The following is a 21,378-nucleotide window of genomic DNA, read 5'->3' as shown; positions in this document are numbered from 1 at the left end:
CGGTGTGGGTTTGGGTGGCGAGTGAAGACCGGATACCCTACCGGATGATGAGTCAACGGTTTTTTTTTACACTCCTAACTATGGTAGTAGTTGTAGCTCTATTCATAATAAAATGTGTATCAGTAGGATATCTTGTTTGTGTACATGCTTATCTTTATTGTTGTAATTGGCTTTTGACTTTTCATATGATGCTGTAAATGTATGTTAACAGTCATTTGTATTTGTTGTTTGTCGCTGATCGCTGATTTTTGCCTTTCGTTTGGAAGGTCCAACTATGTCTAAGGAAATTGCTCAAACAGAATGGAACACTCTAATTTTCAAAATCCATTTAAAATATTTGTCGTCTATAAAACTTAAGATTCTAAGGATTTTTTTTAAATTATATGGGATGTCAGGGACGTTTTTATAATTTTTTTCAAACATAGAGGGCCTAAAACTAATTTTAGAAAATTGGAGGGCTTAAGTTCATCAAGTGAGCAGAGAGAACGTTTTGGGCCGGCCCGCAGAGAGGTTATATGGCAAAAATGTGAGATTTCTCTTTGGTCCTCGTTTTTTTTTTCTCTTCATCTTTCTCTCCACTCTCTACGCCCTCCTCCCTCTCCGCTCACGCTCCATAGCTGCAGGATACTGTGTAGTGGAATACTACGAGGAGTTTATTTAAAAAAAAAAAAAGAAAAAGAAAGTGGGCCGGTCTGACTTTGGGCTTGGGTTTTTCAAATAAAAAAAGAAAAAGTAAAACAAAATAGGGAGAAAGAGACGAGCAGAAGTGGGAGAGAGGAGAGAGAGAGAGGGGACGTCCAGGAGGATGAAGAGAGTGTGAGAAAATAAAGAAAGAAGTAGAGGAAGAAAAGCGAGAGGGAAAGGGAAGTTTGAAAAGAAAGAGAGAAAGAGAGGAGGACGTCCAGGAGAGGAAAAAAGAGTGAGAAGAAATAGAAAGAAAATATAAGGAGGAGAAAGGAAAAGAGGAGAAAGTGGCGGCAAAAGTCGACGATCTCGACGTAATAACGGCGGCAACTTGGGAATTCTGTGAGGAGTTGATTTTTTCGATAAATTAAGTGAGTGCATTCATCTTTTTACTACTGAAATTTATTTGGAATGATTGTTTGTTCAAACCCTTGAAATTGGGGGTTTAGAATTTAATTTGAATTCGATTTAATTTGTAAGTTCTATTTTAATTATTAGGACTGAAAATATAAAATTTTAGTATGTAAATATGAAGATTTTTTATACCTAGGTGCTGTAGGTATGTAGTAGTGGTTTCTGTAGCTATGTAGCACTATAGTTCTGTACTAGTTTTGTAGCAGTGTACTGTGGAGTGTCGTTAAAATTTATTGAGGTGGTTTGTAGTTTGAGGCATAATTCTCTGTTTTGTCTAAATTTGGAGTTTCTGTGAAGTTTGATAATTAGCATGACACTCTGTTTCTGTGAAATTTGGAGTTTCTGTGAAGTTTCTCAATTTGAAAGGGTTCTTGCTGTTTGACTAGTTGGACTTCTTTTGTAATTGACGAAAGACGTGTTGGTGGCTCATTCGATTTTGTTGCCTCCCTGTCACTGTAGTATAAGTTCACTTGTTCTTCACAAACTTTAGTGGCTATAGTATACCTATAACTCCTATAAGGTTTCCCACTGGCGTAAAATGTTAGCATAGGAATCAGGAATGTAATACTTTTCACTTACTGAATAAGTCTTTTGGATTACTTCAAAACCACATCTTTGTCTTTACATGATCTCTCTCTCATCGGTGGGTGTGTCCGGGGGAGGATTCTCCTCTTTTATTCACTTTTGGAAGAAATTTGATGCATGAACTATGACTCCTAATTGTTGTATTTAAAGTTTGCCTCCTTTCCTCACCCAAGGATCAACCACCTAGCCAGTATTGTAGTCTTGCACCTGATTCCCTTTGATTTGCACCAGTTCCATTGACTTGAAATTTATGATCAGTGTAAATTGTCTGAACCCCCTTTGAAATGCGACAGTTAATTCAGAGTTTGTATTATTTGAATTGACAAGATTAAGGCTTTGATTTGGCTTTTAGCTTATTGATATATATTAATATAATTCTTATTGTCACTTGAAATTCTAACTTGGGATGATTTAGTCGGTGTTATTGGAATTTCTGTTTTCATTCATCCTAGTACACTTGTCAACTTTTGTATAATGTACAGTACAATAACTGAGGCCATAGATGAGGCAGATCATGTGCATATCTGTTTTATTTGGCATCTCTTTTTATTTTGATGGTTATAATTTTTCTTTTGTATTGAAAGAATATATATATATATATATATATATATATATATACTAGCATGATGCGTGTGCTCCGCACATTGTTTTTTTCTTTTTTTTGCATGACTATTTCGTAAATAAACCAAAGCATAGGGACAATTATACTTAGCTAAAAAGTAGGTACACATGGGCCACACGTTGGGGCCCAAATATTTTGGAAAAAAGTGTGTTGAATCTAAATGACATACTTGCCCCTATTTTTATTTCACGGCAGGCCCTCCCAGCTCCCGACCATCTTTCTATCAATCGGGATAGGTACACCTTCTTTTATACAGTCTAAAATTGATAGTAGAACCAACGCACATTCTTAATCTCGGCCTTGCCACTCATTACGGAGTTGCTTCTCCGTACCTCCCGTATCCCGGAGGATTTTAAAATCGGTTTGAGTTTCCCGAAAGTACGGACTATGCGAGCCTTCCGTTTGGAGACTATGAAGGATGTCACCCATCTTAAGGGGTCCATGCCGCTCTTCCAAGATCTCCGCGAGGCGCTCGGCTTGGAACCCCCCCGGAACGCGCGTGTGTAGGTTGTCATAAAAATGATGAATCATAATAATTCTTATCCATCTACTTTATTTTTGAAAATGCACTCATTGAATGATGGAGATATTTTTTTTTAGCTTTGTAGAACGATGTATGAAACTATTGATACAGTTTGATTTGATTACTCAACTCAATTAAATTAGCCCTAAACCCTAAACCCTAAACCCTAAAAAAGTCCAAAGTTTCTAAAATATCGGATATCTCACCGATATATCTCGGATATCTTGCCGATGTATCTCGGATATATCGGATATTTTGGAAATTTCAATATTAACAATTGGTCAAAAAGTCAACCGATATATATCGATTATCTCGGAAATATCGATTATATCGGCGATATAAACTTTCATATCGGAAATTCCGATATATCTCTGAAAAAAAGGGGTTCAATATTCGGTGGATATATATCGGAAATATCGATATCGGTGTACCAATTTACCGAGATATATCGGCGAGATATCGGATATCTCGGCGATATTTTGGGCCCTGTGGATGCGTTTGCTTATCCACATTCCTTTTTAGACTGGATGTCTGTTTGTTTTTGATAAACTGATTGTTTTCTATAGGTAAACAAGGATTTACACAATGAAGGCACTTATTCTTGTTGGAGGATTTGAACGCCGCTTTGAGGCCTTTGACACTCAGTGTACCAAAGCCTCTCGTTGAATTTGCCAACAAACCAATGATTCTGCATCAGGTTTGTATTGTAAACTAATCTTTCTGTTTTTGAATCTAAATTCTATCCTTGTTCCCCTGCTTGGGCAATTCTAAATTCAGATGTGTGGCTCACATCTTAGTATTTCATGGATTGCTTGGGTTGAACCACAGGCTAATAGTTTGTCTTTGAATTTGTGTAGATTGAGGCTCTCAAAGCTATCGGAGTGACTGAAGTTGTATTGGCCATTAATTACCAACCTGAGGTAAAAAACCAGAATCCCACTTATACACCACTAAATCCTCTCATAACTGAAAATCTTAGGTTTGGTATGTGCCATTCTCTTAGCAAAGACCTTGTTTTGCAGGTCATGCTGAACTTTTTAAAGGAGTTTGAGGCAAAGGTTGAAATCACCATCACTTGCTCGCAAGAGACTGAACCACTGGGAACTGCTGGTCCCTTGGCTCTTGCCAGGGACAAGCTAATCGATGGCTCCGGCGAACCATTTTTTGTCCTTAACAGTGATGTTATTAGTGAGTATCCACTAAAAGAAATGATTGAATTCCATAAATCTCATGGAGGAGAAGCCTCCATCATGGTAACCAAGGTAAGTCTTAATCTTTTTTCTGAAGTCGTACCATCAAGGGAAATCCCGGTTCTAGTCTTCAAGATGAGGCTAATTTCTGAACTTTTGTTATCTTACAGGTGGATGAGCCCTCAAAGTATGGAGTGGTGGTTTTGGATGAGGATACAGGGAAGGTTGAGAAATTTGTTGAAAAGCCTAAGATCTTTGTAGGTAACAAGATTAATGCTGGGATTTATCTTTTGAACCCCTCTGTACTTGATAAAATCCAGCTGAGGCCCACCTCTATTGAGAAAGAGGTGTTTCCCCAGATTGCAGCAGAATAGAAGCTCTTTGCTATGGTGCTACCAGGTTTTTGGATGGATATTGGACAGCCAAGAGATTACATCATAGGCCTAAGACTGTATCTGGACTCGTTACGCAAGAAAACCTCATCCAAATTGGCCAGGGGGCCTCACATCGTTGGAAATGTTCTGGTTGATGAGACTGCTGTGATTGGAGAAGGTTGTTTAATTGGTCCAGATGTAGCCATTGGACCAGGATGTGTAGTGGAATCAGGAGTAAGACTATCACGGTGTACTGTAATGCGTGGTGCTCGCATAAAAAATCATGCTTGCATCTCAAGCAGTATCATTGGGTGGCACTCCACTGTTGGGCAGTGGGCTCGTGTTGAAAATATGACCATCCTAGGAGAAGATGTACATGTTTGTGATGAAATCTACAGCAATGGAGGTGTTGTTCTTCCTCACAAGGAGATCAAGTCTAGCATCTTGAAGCCGGAAATTGTCATGTGAGAGTGGACCAAAACCTATTTATGTCAGCTGAGTTTGTTGAAATGTCTAGATTTGCAAATCTGTGGAAATTGTCATCTTTCGTTGATTGGGTTCTTTTTTTTACTTTCAGTCCAGAATTGTAAAATAAATTTCAGTTTCAGTAAAGATTTGAGTCGAGATGAAGTGAGATGTAGTATTAAATGTATAGTTGTAAATTATCCATGGTGGTCTGGTTTTCGTAGTTTACATGAAATTGTATTGCCTTTGACGACATCTGTATCCACTTTCACTTTATGGATAAAAAAAATTACATCATGTAGTGAATTACATCATGTAGTGTTGTCTATAGTGTTGCAGATTTGGTGTCTGCATTCCTTCAATATGCAGGTACTGTATTCACTTGTTCCATTATATGCAGGTAAGAAATATGGGTCTGGATGAAATTTTCTTGTCTGATGCAATGGGCTTGTACCAATCCTATCGAGTGAGGGATTGAGAATATGGAGGGACTTTCATTTTGATTATAATCTGTTTAGTATCTAAAATGTACCACAGAAAGCTGACCACTATATGTCTATATCCCAATAGGTGTTTGTTGAAATTTATTTGTATTGGTGTTTGTTGAGTCATTTGTATGGGCTTGTTGTCTTGTATTTCACTTTGATTACACATTTTTTAAATTTCAAGTATGGGTGCTTGTTGCATTATAGTATAGTTCCTTGCATACTCCTCCTAGAATCCCAGACCCTCCTATCTTCTCTTCCCTGTGCTACCTCCAACTGAGTTCTGCATTAAATCATTGAGGGAAGAGAATGTGATGCTACCAGACAATGACAACAGCAAAACCATGTTCATTGAATCAAATTTGCGGAGCAATGAAATAAATTTAGTTCTCTGGCAGTTGGGTGGTAGGGCTTGACAGAGACTTCCGTTGTCTTGTTGGTTCGTTGTAGACCTTAGTGAAGGCTGGATTTATTCTGTAGTGTTAATTAACTTCCCACTAGAGAGCACTCAAAGCAAATTCATCTATTTTCTGTTTCTTGTTTAGTCACCAAATATCATAAAGTATATTAGAAAAAAAAATATGTGAATGAATAATTTGTATGTCCCAAGAATCTGTACAAGTTGTTTTGTTTGTTTGCTTGTTCCGGGAGTGGGGGATTGCAATAACTAATGACTATTGCTCAATGCGAAAATAGTCCTTTTACATGTGGACAGGTGGGAGAAAGTAGAAACAATGTTTCTTACTAACGAATTGAGAAAAACTAGTCATATAGATTAGGGCTAATTTCTCTAAACCCCTCACATTTCTCACCATTTTATAATAAATCCTCCACATTTGTAAACATCACGATTTTTCTCGCGCCGTCTGATTTCTATTCCAGTTCTGTTGGTATTTCACCTAATACCAAAATTATCTCTGAACTAAGAGTATAACGGGTATTTAACAATAGCTCTTTTTCAAGTGTAAATACTAAATAGGAAAAAAATAAAATGTAATAATGACTCTTTCTTTTTAGGAGTAATTTTAGAATACTAACGAAACTAAGATGGAAGTCAGAAAAACGGCGCAGGGAGAAATTGTAATGTTTATAAATGTGGAGAGTTTATTATAAATTGGTGATAAATATGGGGGTTTAGACAAATTAACCCTAAAGATTATGACTATCCAGTTTACATTTTATTTAACTGTAACTGACTTTCAGTAAGATAGTTTAAGAAAGCTGAATTCCTGTATATGACAAAACGAACTTGTACGTAAACGTAGTTGCTGATGTAAACAAGTTTACAATCTCGTGGCTTCAATAGTCATTGTCCCATCTTATAAAATGAACTCCTGTCCATCATATACGACGGATGTTAAAGCAGAATACAAGAAAGATGACTTGTCATGTCAACAATTATTAATTCATCTTCGTACAGTCCACCTTTGTATGAACATGTCATTAAGGTTAACCGCTAACATACACTTCACTAGCATACCCAAAAAGATGCGAGTTATGCGAGTGTAATATTATGCGAGTTATGGAATACAAAAAGCAATTACGAGCAAATACAGCTTCCTTTTGTTGCATCATCTGTCCTGTTCCATGTGTTGAAGTATAATGCATATATAGCTACCTGCTTGGCATCTTTGCCACCTGAATTTGCTTTCCGCACAATAATGGTTTTGCAATTGGGGCTTGGCGGGCTATGGGGAACACATGCACAGACAATACTAGAACGTAATCCATTGACAAAGAAATCAAATCACAGCTCTTCAGTTATACTTGCTATTGACTGGAATTTCGTCAAAATAAATGCACAAGTCTAAATACGAGTTGCCAAATGCAGATGTCAAAATAAGGTGTCAAAATAATATATTTATGGGAGAGTTCTAGGGACATATTTTATCTTGACACGTAAACAAACTCAAAATCGTTAGGGCATTTATAAGTTTCGGATTAGACTAATTTTTTGTAGATATAATCTCCTAACTATTCTAAACATTGTTACAAATAATAAAAAAAATAAAAAAAATTCAAACTTGTCAAATGTAGTTAATAATTTACAAAATTTGGTTAATTGTAGACCGTTTATTTTCACCATTTTCGATACTATATTTGGTAAGTTTAGAAATTTTTGATTTTTTTTTTATTATTTGTGACAATGTTTAGAATAGTTAGGAGATCATATCTACAAAAAATTAACCTAATCTGAAACTTATAAATGCCATAACGATTTTGAGTTTGTTTACGTGTCAAGATAAAATATGTCCTTAGAACCCCTCCCTATATTTATTGTGTAAGTTGTAGATGTCAAAATAAGATGTCAAAAATGTTGAGTTTTTCTAATAATCTTTTGCAAATGTTAAAAATTGTCAAACGAGTTGAATTTTTGTAGGGATGGTATTTATGGTCAGTAGATCATATCCACAAAAAAATTGGTTTTAATTAATTTTGTAAGTGAAGTTGTGGGTTGTTTTAGATTCGGTTATTTATCAACTTGGCATCTTTGACAAATGGGAGAACATGTTGCAAGTGATGATGAGCAGTCTCTCGTGGGAGAAAACCATGCCCTGAAGGTGACGAGGTGTGATGTAGGTATGGCGTGGATTTGATAAGATGGTTCCGTCAAGAGTTACTACTTCAACACCAATCTTATTTGCTGAACCTTCAAAGCCTAGAGCAATCATTTGCTTCATCTCTCAAAATAGAATAAGCAAAGATGATTTCGATAGATATATTTTCCACTGCTTGTAACAAAGACTGATTCCAACAAACCTAAAAGTCATACACAAACAACAAAATACGAGGGCGCTCAGACCAAATGTGGAAGCAACCAGTTTTATCGGCGTTTTTGCATTGAATATTATTTTTGTTAGATAAAAATATTATTCTAAATGAATTGTCCTAGAATAAGTTACCATAAACATTTAGCCAAAGGAATTACAAATGTACAAAAATAAGATATCAACCACAGTAACTGCCGCTTTTATATACAAAAATTATAATCTAAATGTTCCTAAAACACTCTGCTGGCGATACAGGGGCGGACCTAGAAGATGGCTAGGACCCCCCCCCCCCGCCGAAATTTATTTATTTATTATTTTTTTTTGCTCAGAAAAAACATGTATACGTGCAACACAGAAGACTACATAGAATTCTCTTTGTATAGTAAAGAAGTTTTGATTATTTTTGATACCAATGGCTACACAGAAGACTACATAGAATTCTCTTTCTCACTTTCTAGCTATTAACAAAACAACAACACTACCATGTCCACTCTCAAGTCATATATCATCACAATTAGTGTAAATAAGCTAATGAAATCGAATATTATGACAAAGATCTTATATATATGAACCATAACTTCTTTCATAAAACTTGATTTATTAATTTTCTCTAGCACCATATTAAAACCATGAACCCAAATAACCAATCTAACTATATACCAAAACTGAAACAAAACATGCTAGCAATTCTAAAGTTGTTTTCATTACTAACCTTTTTCAATGTAAAATAGTACGTAAAGAGAGAGAGTGGTGACCATCCATAATCAGAAACTCTGTCACAAAAATCCAAATTTTTAAAGGCAAACATCCTAAGCAAAACTTCTTTAGAACCATTGAACAGATCATGCAAATCATGCTCACGACATCATCAAATGGGATTTTACAAGCTATAAACTGAGGGCTGGATTGATAGGCGTACAAGAAATAGATTTTCATTCTTTGTAGTATACTCCCTTCACCTTTTCTAATGAGATCTCTGTTACGATCATTGGCAGACCCCTTGTACACATTTATAATAGAAGATTCCCACCACAAAATAAGGAGCAGCGCCACCATGTAGAACAAGATAATGGCATGTTCCACAATGAAAGAGAATATGATACCAGTGCCCATTTGTACACAAATATTGACAACAATAGTAACCACAAAGATGGTCAATGCCCCCAAGTTTGCCTGGCATTCAGATTCCCTATTGGTTCCAACTGAAGGTACCAAAACTCCCATTGATACACATATAAAGATAGTACCAGTGAGCTTAGATAATTGATCCTGGACACTAGGCATTGCAGTGGTGAGATCTACTGGTAGTTTTGTTGCAATTGCAACAAGTGTTAAAGTAATTGCATTAAGCGAAAATAGACGGCATGGTAAACATGATTTCTTATTGAGAAAAGTAGACCAGATGTCACAAATCACAAGAACGAAACATACTAATGTGGACGCTGCTGTGTTAGAATACTTACCTGTATCTATCATGGTTCTGTTCAAGCACTGATGTGTTCCCTTTGAGAGAATGTGTGAAGTTAGAATATTATATTTGATAACCATATAAATTATAAATTGAGGTTTCTCACACTACAAAAAGTAGCAACAATAAGATAGCCTACTATACCTCATGGGCACGCTATTTCAACTAGCAATAGTAGCGAACCTAACCTGCTCGCAATTGATACAGTAGCGCACGTAATCTGCCCGCTATTTCAACTCTTACCAAATAAAAAAAATAGAATGCTGCAAGTGAAACCAAAAAAAAAAAATAATCACAAGCACAAATCACTCCCCGGGTTTCCAAACTCTAGAGACCAAAAAATCGAGGAAAAACCTATATCGAGTTTCTTTTTCCCATTTTTCACTATTTACTCACATAAAATCGAGAAAACCTATTTTTATTTTGTGGAGAGAGAAAACTCATTTCTCATAAACCAAGCGAAAATGAGGCGAGTGAAAATTAGGGATTTCAGATTTAATCATTTGGGATTTCAATGGTGATAAATTGATAATTAGGGATTTCAATGGTGATAATTACTAATTTCTTACGTTTTTATGTAGATCAAATTGAATTTCGAGCAGATCGATCTGTTTTCTTCATCAAATTCGAGAAGATTTCGAGTTGTTCATGTTGATTGATATTCTGCTGTGTAGGTAACATACATATTTCATTTCATTGTTCGATTGAGTTATTGCAGTTTGAACTCATTTTATTTCTATTATTTCGATTGCTAGTTTATTTCATTTGGTTATTGATTTCATTTTGCCATTTTGATGCTAATATTGCTAGTTCAAACAAGAGTAGTGAGAGCATGTTGAAACAATTTAACTATATACTTAGTATTGCATGGATTCATTGACATTGGTATATTTGTTAGTTGTTTGGACTTTGAACTTTTGTTTGTTTGACTTTGAACTTTTGGTGCACGGTTTCTCTTATTGTCTTACATATGTGCGCGATAATATCTGTAGATGCTAGATTGCTATGAAGTATATTGCGCTATTTCCTTATCTTATGGATTTTGAACATTCAAGTTTCTTACTTTTAGCATACTTTAAAAGTTTTCTGGCCTTGAACGGACTAAAACTAGGGAGTCTGTTTGAACTTTTTTTCAAACTAGGAATTTTTTATTCGGCAAAATTGAATAGAGAGAGAGTGACGTGAGAAGATGGAAAAGGAGTGGATGTCATATGACGTATAGTTGATGAACATATACCGTTACACCTTTCAAACATTCAAGGTATTGGTTTACAATCTAATACGGTTCTGCCTACTCACAACTATACCATGTTAATCCTTAACACCAACAGTCACTTCCATGCAATGCACAATACGTACATGTCGGTATAATATATGTACATCAAAAAAAGAAGTATGATGATACCCTACAGAAGAAAAAGTTGTAGGATAGAAGCTAGAGAAAATAAAACACAAATACAAAATACTAGAGACCTCTAATGTATTATCACAGTATTCTGCCACAACAGATTTACACCTAAACCCTATGCCAAATAAGATCATAACCTTCCATTTAGCAATGTTTACTAACAAGATAAATTACAGTAATACATCCACTAGATCAAAGTTTAAGCATTCTCTAAAGTGACATGCTCACAAGATTCTATCCTCCAACTGTCAAATGATCGAATTATACAGCCATCAAGAGATATAGAAACATTTGCACAAATTAAAATTAACGCTTGAAAACCGAAACTCACTGGGGTGCCGCAAATCCATTGCATCAAGTGGTTCTCAAGACTCCTTAGTTGGCTTAAAAACGTCTTTCTCTTGACCATTTGTATCTGCTATACTTTTCTTTCTCCATATCGCTTGCACTTCGTCAGTACGGAATCTCTGTGTGAATGTAGAATCTTCTATGGTGTCAACATGCCATTCGTATAAGCCAAGTGACCAGTATATGCAATCATGGCACCATTGTCAACACAATATCTGTCGTCAGTGGAAAACAACCTCCCTGCCCTTTTAGAGCACATTATTCTTATCATCTCTTGCAATCGTTCATTGCATCCAACACCACCAACAATAAGAACATCTTTCTTGTTGCAGTGCGTCGTGGCATGCTCTGTAATTTCCGCAAGCATTGCAAAAAGAGTTTCCTGCAAAGAGTAACACATATCTGCTGGGGTGCATTCATTATTTTTTTAGTTTTTCCACAGCAGTGGCCTCAATATAGCTCAATATCCCACTGAATGAAACATCCATTCCTTTGACAACATATGGGATATCCAAGAACTGATCACCTTTCTTTGCAAGCTGCTCAATGTTGTAACCTGGGCTGGGATCATTGGAGAGTGTCAGAACCTTAGCAAACCGATCCAAACAGTTCCTAACTACAATATCAATTGTTTCACCAAAGATGCGATGTCGTCCCTCACTATAAACAATCACTTTCGTATTCCCACCACTAACATACAAAACAATAGGATCATCAACACCAGTGACAATTCTCTCCATCTCAATGTGAGCAACATAGTGGTTAACGCCAACAATAGGCTTTTTCCACAATTGGGAAAGAATGCGGACAACGATAGCAAAAACCTGGAGGGGAGCACCCATGCTAGGTCCCATGGTGTAACAAAGGCAATCAATTGAATCAGGGGTGATCTGCACAGATTTGAGGGCATCTTTGACAAGTGGGATAACATGTTGCAAGTGATGATAAGTAGTTGATAACCATAAAAAGATAGTCTTATTCACAAATAAAATGATGAAACTCTAAACGCAAGTAAAATTATAAACTAGTCTGTTACTAGATTTATCAAAGATATTTGTTTTCTACTCTCGAATCTATTGACGTAGAGTTGGAATAGAAAATTCGTTCCACTCCTAGTCCTTTAGCATTTAAGTTTTCTACAATTGACGAGTCTATCCAAAGTCTAATGAGAGTAATGGTGGAATTTATACTACGATGTGAATTCAAATAACAAGCTACGAATAACGAAATGACAAATTGCTAAGAGTTGAATCTAGATAAAGAATTAGGGGAATTTGTATCTACCTTAAATCCAACTTAATAACCTAGCATAGAATTGTTGTAAACCAATTGTTCTAATCCCTAATTATACATGGCATTTCTACCAATTCATAACTAGCATGTGAGGTCGTCCACCCATTCTCATGGCGAATCAACGACCTTCTAGAGTAGAATAGATTATTACAATGATTATATACTACACAATCAAGTTTTCATCAAGGCTTCATCAAACCCCTCTAATGAAGGTTTAGCCTTGATTCATCAAACTATCATTTCCCATTGAATTAAAACTAGACATAATATAAAGATTTGGACTTTACTAATTTTAACTAACAATACTTTAAATCTAATTAATAACTAAGAATTGAATAACAACAAGAATTGAAATTAGATCTACAAATTTAAATGACATAAATCGAAATGATCAAGAACTACTATTTTATTTATCTAATAAATAAAAAACAATCATTCCAATAACTAATCTAAAACAATGTATGAAACTAATTAATTAACTAATTGAAATTCCAAAAACTAGATCTACAAGCTATTTTAATGGCTACTTTCTATTCTAAGCTATCTAACTATATCTTTTTTCAGAGCTAAGTCTTGTTTTATGTAAAGAATGAGACCAGATCCACAATTTCGTGCATGGGCTGAGGTCTCATATTTTGGGCCGGAAAATCGAGCTCAAAGCCCAATTTCTTCAGTCCACAGAGCCTGTTTCAGCTGGCTTTGACTTCAGCAGACTTTTCGTCCACTTTTGCTCATCTTATTGGGTCAAGGCTTGAACCATTGGAAAGCTCTTTCTGAGCTGGTCGTTTTGATGTAAGGTAGGCCCAAATCCGAGTCCCGAGTCCAAAGTTATGGTATTCGGAAGTTCTGCTGACTTGTGCACTATTTCTGCCCGTGTTGACTTTTCAGCTTTTGACCGGGTTTCATAAAGGCTTTGTCTCCTTGAATCTTGGCCTTTATCACAGAACTTCTTAGCAACCAACCTTTTGCTCCTTTATATCGCCCAAGTGGCACATTTCTGCACATAATTGAGTTTCATGCCTGAAATACATAAAAACACATAATTAGCATTAACTCTTATTTATTACTCGCATAATTGGTCTAAAAGTAGTATTATTAAGGGGTTAAAACTACAGTTTTGGGCTCTTATCAAACCACCCCCAAACAGCAATTTGCTTGTCCTCGTGAAATCAAAGATAAGTGACCAAAATGGAGTTCTAACTAATCTCGTTTTGCCGAAGTCGATTCATTGACCATATGCAACAAGTCCTTAAACCACTAGGAATTCCCTAGTGGACGAAGTTATAACCTCGTGAGAGTTTTCCAGTGAAAGGTACTCACAAACTTCATCTATACTACAACGACTCGAAATAAAACTATTGTTTCCTTATCTATGTCTCAATTATCTATACATCTCCCTAGAATGAATACGTAATAATCAAGTCAAAACCTAAGCTAATATATGCATAATAATCTATCATCTACTTAATAAACATATTTACAATGAGTAATACTATGAGATGAACTAGCGGTCCGTTCAAAAACTCGAATAACGCCCTTAAGTAGGTCCTCACATAAATGTCAAGACAAAAACCACTCTGATTTTTCCGCTCAAGTTTCGCTACTCCAGTGTGCAGTGGGCACACTTTACCTTACAATCTATATGACACACAAGGAAGCCGGAGTCGATCAAACACATCTGCCACTTACTATCACACTAACCTATTCCTAATTGAGTTAGAGGTCTTTATTAGGTGTTGCGGGGATTAGGAGATGGTTTTAAGAAGGAAGAAAATGGATATTCAAAAAGGACAAGTCTGAAATAATAGAGTCTTCATTTTATGTAACTAGAGAAGACCTTGTTCCTTACTTTTGCTTCTACACTTTGTTTCCATCTTTAGCCATATTTTTCTTTTCTTTGGCTTTTGACTCCTTTGATTCTATTTTTTTTTTTTTGGAGTTCTAACTCTTTATTTTCTTTTATTTATTTATTATTATTATTATTTATTTGGATGGAAACTTCATTTTCTTATCTGAAGCGACTAACGAATTCTTGATTTCAAAAGTTCTTCTCTTTTCTATTCTTCATCTCTATTCTCAGACTTATTCAAAGAATTGGGTAGGTTGATTTTTTATTTTGTTTTGTTTTGTAACAAGGTAAAAGATTTGTGGTTTATGAAAGGCTAAAGAAAGGCTCAGAGGGGCGACTAACGAAAAATAATTCATAGGTTTGAATTTCTGGCTATATCGATCCAAAGAGGGCCTAAATTCTCGCTTAGGATATGGTATAGTAATCAAGCAAGTGGACGTGTGATTTCTCTATCCGGATTTTACTTCTCCCTTGTGTCATTTCTCAAATGTTCACTCATATAAGGCTTTAGGCTATATTCTCACAGGATTTGTAGAATAAATACTCTAGCCTAGATTTCAGAAACTTACTGCCAACAATCATAGATACTCATGTAACATATTTATAGACAGATGCAAGGATTATTACCTACATATTAGCCCCCTAAAAACTATTATAATGCAAAAGCTATGTGAGACTTCTAGATTATTGAGAGCATAGAGAAAGAAAATAATACCAATATTTCTAAGTGTATAGCATACTTTTTATTTATATTAAAATTTTTGAATTTTTTTAGCTAGAAAACAAGTGCATATTATACATATCTATATCCTAACAAATGTCTTAATTACACGTGTTTCTATGCCCCCCCCCCCCCCCAAACAAGAAACATGCTTTGTCCTCAAAGTATTTTAAATAAAGAGGGTAGGAAAATGCCATTGAAACGCTGCGGAAATTCGGAACATCTCGCAAAACAAAGGTTATAACATACTAATATAGAAAAACTGACGTAACTCTATAAGAGTTCCACCCGTTACGGGGTTAATGAGAAATAGATTGCTTGGGACATAAGCAGACACAAACTGAAATAAAACTTACTTGTACTCCCATTTAAACATTTTCCTTCTCATTTTCCTCTTCATCCTTAATAAAGAAATGAGGTTCCTTCGCATCCTGCCATGCCATGGTAATTTGCCAGGCTTCACGCCACTTATCGTCTACTATAGCTAACCTGTCAAGTGCCACTTGGTCAGATGGGGTGTAAGGCGCAACCTGATGAGGTTGTATCCTCCACCCTTGCCAAGTCATTGCACGGAACGATCGAGTAATACAATTAGTAGGTCTCACAATGTCGACCCCAACCCAATCCGTGAAACGGGTACTAAAAATAGGGAAGAAACATAGCATTATACGACAAATTAAAATAGGCATAAGAAGGTACTCATGCCTCTTGCCATGGGCTCGGGCTAAGCTAGACATTAAGGTACAATTGACGAGTCTATCCAAAGTCTAATGAGAGTAATGGTGGAATTTATACTACGATGTGAATTCAAATAACAAACTACAAATAACGAAATGACAAATTGCTAAGAGTTGAATCTAGATAAAGAATTAGGGGAATTTGATTCCACCTTGAATCCAACTTAATAACCTAGCATAGAATTGTTGTAAACCAATTCTTACGTTCTTACGGTAAGAATTGGTTGTTCTAATCCCTAATTATACATGGCATTTCTACCAATTCATAACTAGCATGTGAGGTCGTCCACCCATTCTCATGGCGAATCAACGACCTTCTAGAGTAGAATAGATTCTTACAACGATTTTATACTACACTGCACAATCAAGTTTTCATCAAGGCTTCATCAAACCCCTCTAATGGAGGTTTAGCCTTGATTCGTCAAACTATCATTTTTCATTGAATTAAAACTAGACATAATATAAAGATTTGGACTTTTCTAATTTTAACTAACAATACTTCAAATCTAATTAATAACTAAGAATTGAATAACAACAAGAATTGAAATTAGATCTACAAATTTAAATGACATAAATCGAAATGATTAAGAACTACTATTTTATTTATCTAATCAATGAAGAACAATCATTCCAATAACTAATCTAAAACAATGTATGAAACTAATTAATTAACTAATTGAAATTCCAAAAACTAGATCTACAAGCTATTTTAATGACTACTTTCTATTCTAAGCTATCTAACTATATCTTTTTTCAGAGCTAAGTCTTGTTTTATGTAAAGAAGGAGACCAGATCCACAATTTCGTGCATGGGCTGAGGTCTCATGTTTTGGGCCAGAAAATCGAGCCCAAAGCCCAATTTCTTCAGTCCACAGAGCCCATTTTAGCTGGCTTTGACTTCAGCAGAGTTTTCGTCCACTTGTACTCATCTGATTGGGTCAAAGCCTGGACTATTGGAAAGCTCTTTCCGAGCCGGTCGTTTTGACGTAAGGTAGGCCCAAATTCGAGGCCTGAGTCCAAAGTTATGGTCTTTGGAAGTTCTGTTGACTTGTGTAATCAAGCTTTACCGTGTTGACTTTTTTTCAGTTTGACCGTGCTTCATAAAGGCTTTGTCTCCTTGAATCTTGGCCTTTATCACAGAACTTCTTAGCAACCAACCTTTTGCTCCTTTATATCGCCCAAGTGGCACATTTCTGCACATAATTGAGTTCCATGCCTGAAATTCATAAAAACACATAATTATCATTAACTCTTATTTATTACTCGCATAATTGGTCTAAAAGTAGTATTATTAAGGGGTTAAAACTACAGTTTTGGGCTCTTATCAGTAGTCTCTCGTGGGAGAAAACCATGACCTGGAGGTGACGAAGTATGATGTAGGTATGGTGTGGATTTGATAAGATGGTTTTGTCAAGAGTTACTACTCCTACACGAATCTTATTTGCTGAACCTTCAAAGCCTAGAGCAATCATTTGCTTCATCTCTCAAAAAAGAATAAGCAAAGATGATTTAGATAGATATATTTTCCACTGCTTGTAACGAAGATTGATTCCAGCAAACCTGAAAGTCACCCACAAACAACAAAATATGAGGGAAATAGCCCTGAATTGTCAACGAGCGGAAATTACCCTGAATTGATGCGAAACTTGTTTGGGTTCAGTATCATATTGGGAAAGGCTTCACAGGTATGCCTCTACATTCCTTAATCAACTACTTTTATGATGGATCAATCATATTTGGTGGTTGGAGACATTGGTTAAGAGTATAACATATATAGTTGCATGCATAAATATATAATAGGGTTAGTTAGACTTACCCCATTAATAGTTGTAATTAGTGTTACACACCCCATTTTCAAAATATTAGTGATACCCCAATTGCAAGATCCAACGCTCTGAGATGATTTTTTTTTTTTTTTTTTTTCATGAAGAAATCTGACCGTTGGATCTTACAAATGGGGGGGTATCACTAATATTTTTTAAAATGGGGGGGGGGGGGGGGGGTAAGTCTACCTAACCCAAAATTATATATATAGTCCCGATCTTAGAAGTACATACTTATTTTAAGTACGTAAGTAAACTATCACCTAGAAAATGAATTCAACTCTAATGTTTTGTGGGTATTATCTACACACCATAAAGATTAGCTCTACAAAATTTGAGCTCATTTGCAAACCTCTAACCTAACTAAAAATTGTTTTCATCTTTAAAAAAAAATCTAACGGTCCAGAAATGTCGAGTTTTTGCAATCATCTTTTGCTTAGGTTAGAGGTTTTCAAATGATATGTAATTTTGTGGGGATGATCTTTATGGTGAGTAGGTCATATCCAAAAAAAATTAGGGTTGAATTCATTTTTTAGATGAAGTTTTACTTGTGTACTTCTAAGATCGAGACAATATATATTGTTTTTGTATGAAGATAATATTAGAGCAAAAACCACTTACACCTGGTTATTAATTAAGGATGAGTCCAATGGCTCCCAATTCCCTTAATAGTGGAGACCAAGGCCCAAAATATCGATATCGATGAATATATCGGTGTACCCAAAAATCGATATATATCGGATATATATATTTTTTTGGTGACCAGTTCAAACTATTTAAAATATCGGATATATCAGATATATCGGAAATATAATATCAGAAATATCGGATTTATATTAAAAAATAGTCAAAAAGTCAACCGATATATATCGTAAATATCGGATATATCGGCGATATAAAGTTTTATATCGTAAATTCCGATATATATCGGGAAAAAAAGAGTTCTATATTTAGTGGATATATGTTGGAAATATCGATGTCAGTGTACCAAAATACCGATATATATCGGCGGTATATCGGATATATCGACGATATTTTGGTCCATGGTGGAGACAAACCTGGCGGTTTCTACTCTCTATCCTTAGTTTCCTCTCTATATATACCAAGGAATATTGAGGAATAGAGAGTATATTATACGCCAAATGAAGTGGCTCAGAATGGAGGATAAGAGATTATGTGGGGCGGTTTTGCGATTTTGAACATTATTTTTCATTATATATTGTATGCCCGACTAAGTGGTGTAGTATGTTTTGTTTGTTCTTTTTCGTTATCCGCAAGATGAAGGGCCTAGGATGTTAAGTTTGTGGATTTCATATTGTATATTGTATGCCCAAGGAGCTGAAATTGCCCTAAATTATCAACGAGCTGAATTTGCCGAGAATTTCCAACGAGCTGAATTTGTCTTGAATGTCTCACGAGCTAAAATAGCCCTGAATTTCCAACAAGCTGAATTTGCCCTGAATTATCAACGAGGTGAATTTGCCCTAAATTATCAACGAGCTGAAAAAGCCCTGAATTGCCAACGAGCTGAAATAGCCCTGAATTGTCAACGAGCTGAATTAGTGTCACACCCTGAATTTCGACAGAATTCGGAAAAACAATATTTGTTCCCGACTCTTCGATTTTCGAGGTGTGATGCACTCTCAACTCCCAAAAACCCATAATCAGTTTAAATACGTGGATAATTAAAAACCAATAAAAATTTTCAAATAAACAAAAGTTCTCTTAATTTCCCAAGAACTCACAAATATGATTAAATTACAGATCTCCTTTCAACCCTCTTTAATTATAATTACAACTGAAAATACAAAACAACAATTGTCTCAACTAAAATCTATTACACCTTAAGGAAAAACAAAACATATCCTGAATGCGAAGCTAATGCAAACCACAAGCAGCAACCAACCTTCTTCAACACTAATCCTGCCAAGACTTATCAACTATGTTCATTTAATGAACACACTCGATAAACAAACATGCAAATCGGGTCAGCATTATAAACAATGCTGGTATGAGTAGCCTAAGAATACAAATTATATTTATACATATATATACACAATCCATAAGGCAATTAGTTCCTCTCCCGAGGCGTCTTAACTTCCAACGACTAATACAACATTCTTATATATATACTAATTAAGGCAGGTAGTTCCTCCACTGAGGCGCCTTAGCTTCCAATTCATTAATAGTAAGGCATTTAGTTCCTCCACCGAGGCGCCTTAGCTTCAAACCGTACTAGATCAACTATATCTAATAATCAAATAACAAACATAAACTTACTCTTTACTTACACTGGTATAGGCCAAATCACATAGTGGGTCACACCTGCATAACTAATCAATTCAACCCACCCTTCTGCAAAACCTTGTGAATGCAACCTACATTACAATAGAACAAGCATATCATATACCTCATTCCAAACATCTCATTTGAACCCACAAGAACTATCTCAAAGACCAATTTCACAACCACCATAAATAATTTATTATCGATTTAACATACGCTTCGATATATTGTCACAATTATTGTTTAGAGTTTCTTCAAGTGTCTCTAGAATCACGTCGTCTCTATGTTTTACCTAGTTTCCCTGGCTACCACAATCGCTACCCAACGCCGAACATATACATCCACATGCCTCCCCTCACATAATGCACCACTCCGTGCGTAGTTACCCTAAGCGGGATATCGCATACCAGGTAACCCTCACACGAACGTTATTATGTGAGTACTGCTACTTTTCGGAATAAAATATCGCGTGTCTCGTTCTAATTTTGCGAACGGAATATCAAGCCACTATTCGGCTACGCCATAAGGGCCATTCAGATTCACTAAAACGCTAGAAGGGCCAATCAAATTACTTACGCCAGACGGGCCATTCAGATTCACTGAAACGCCCGAAGGGCTAATCATATCACATACACCCATCACAAAGGCCAAATCACATAAGTTGTGGTAGCTAGGTTCTAGGATTTTCGTTACGTAATTTATTTAAGTGTCATACATTTATATCTCATAATAATTCTTGTTCTACCTCATGCCAGTATACTTAATTGTACTGAAACTCAACGTTTCTCGTTATAATAAAATCCACATTATCACGTGCCAATACTATTCATTGCATGATATCCAAGCATCTCTATATCAAATCTCAAAACTTATTATTTCACGTGCCAACCCTATATTGCACTACACCATATGAAATATCTCAAGCATTCATAAATACTACAATTCATTTAAGTAGCAACTCATAATAGTAATCAATAATATAATGTATTCGCTCAATATATTTATGTGAACTCAAGTCACCATCAAAGACATGCATTATTTTCATTTGTGCACAATATAAATAGTAAATAAATAATCAAAATATATGTCAATTCTACCAATGTCAAAATGAAACAACTTAAAAAAAGAAAGAACAACTCAAGTCCAAATATCATGCATAATTATTCGAGTCCAAATCACAAGTCAAGTCAAACTGATCAACCGTCAAAAGCCCAATACTAAAGTCCATGAATCTGAGTCCGTATGTAGTTTAATCTATCTAATAAAACACAATGGTGTGGGGCCCGCAGGGCCTCCATCCAGTGGTTACCATTATCTTTTCTAAGTTGTGACA

At 35.6% G+C, this 21,378-nt stretch overlaps 2 pseudogenes across 1 annotated transcript; one reads left to right on the top strand and one right to left on the bottom strand.

Annotated features, from left to right (window-relative positions):
- Window positions 1–3,413: 3,413 nt before the first annotated feature.
- LOC147514203 (mannose-1-phosphate guanylyltransferase 1-like) lies at window positions 3,414–5,154 on the top strand (annotated as a pseudogene). Its single transcript, XR_015207042.1, has 4 exons — window positions 3,414–3,525; window positions 3,686–3,748; window positions 3,851–4,090; window positions 4,189–5,154. The product of XR_015207042.1 is annotated as a mannose-1-phosphate guanylyltransferase 1-like (transcript).
- Window positions 5,155–11,354: 6,200 nt separating this feature from the next.
- LOC147514202 (uncharacterized) lies at window positions 11,355–17,728 on the bottom strand (annotated as a pseudogene).
- Window positions 17,729–21,378: the final 3,650 nt, after the last annotated feature.

The sequence above is a fragment of the Coptis chinensis genome, chromosome 2, assembly GCF_015680905.1.
Source record: "Coptis chinensis isolate HL-2020 chromosome 2, ASM1568090v1, whole genome shotgun sequence".
NCBI lineage: Eukaryota > Viridiplantae > Streptophyta > Magnoliopsida > Ranunculales > Ranunculaceae > Coptis > Coptis chinensis.
Note: the sequence above shows the minus strand (reverse complement) of the source record. Positions and strands in the feature narration are given on the sequence as shown.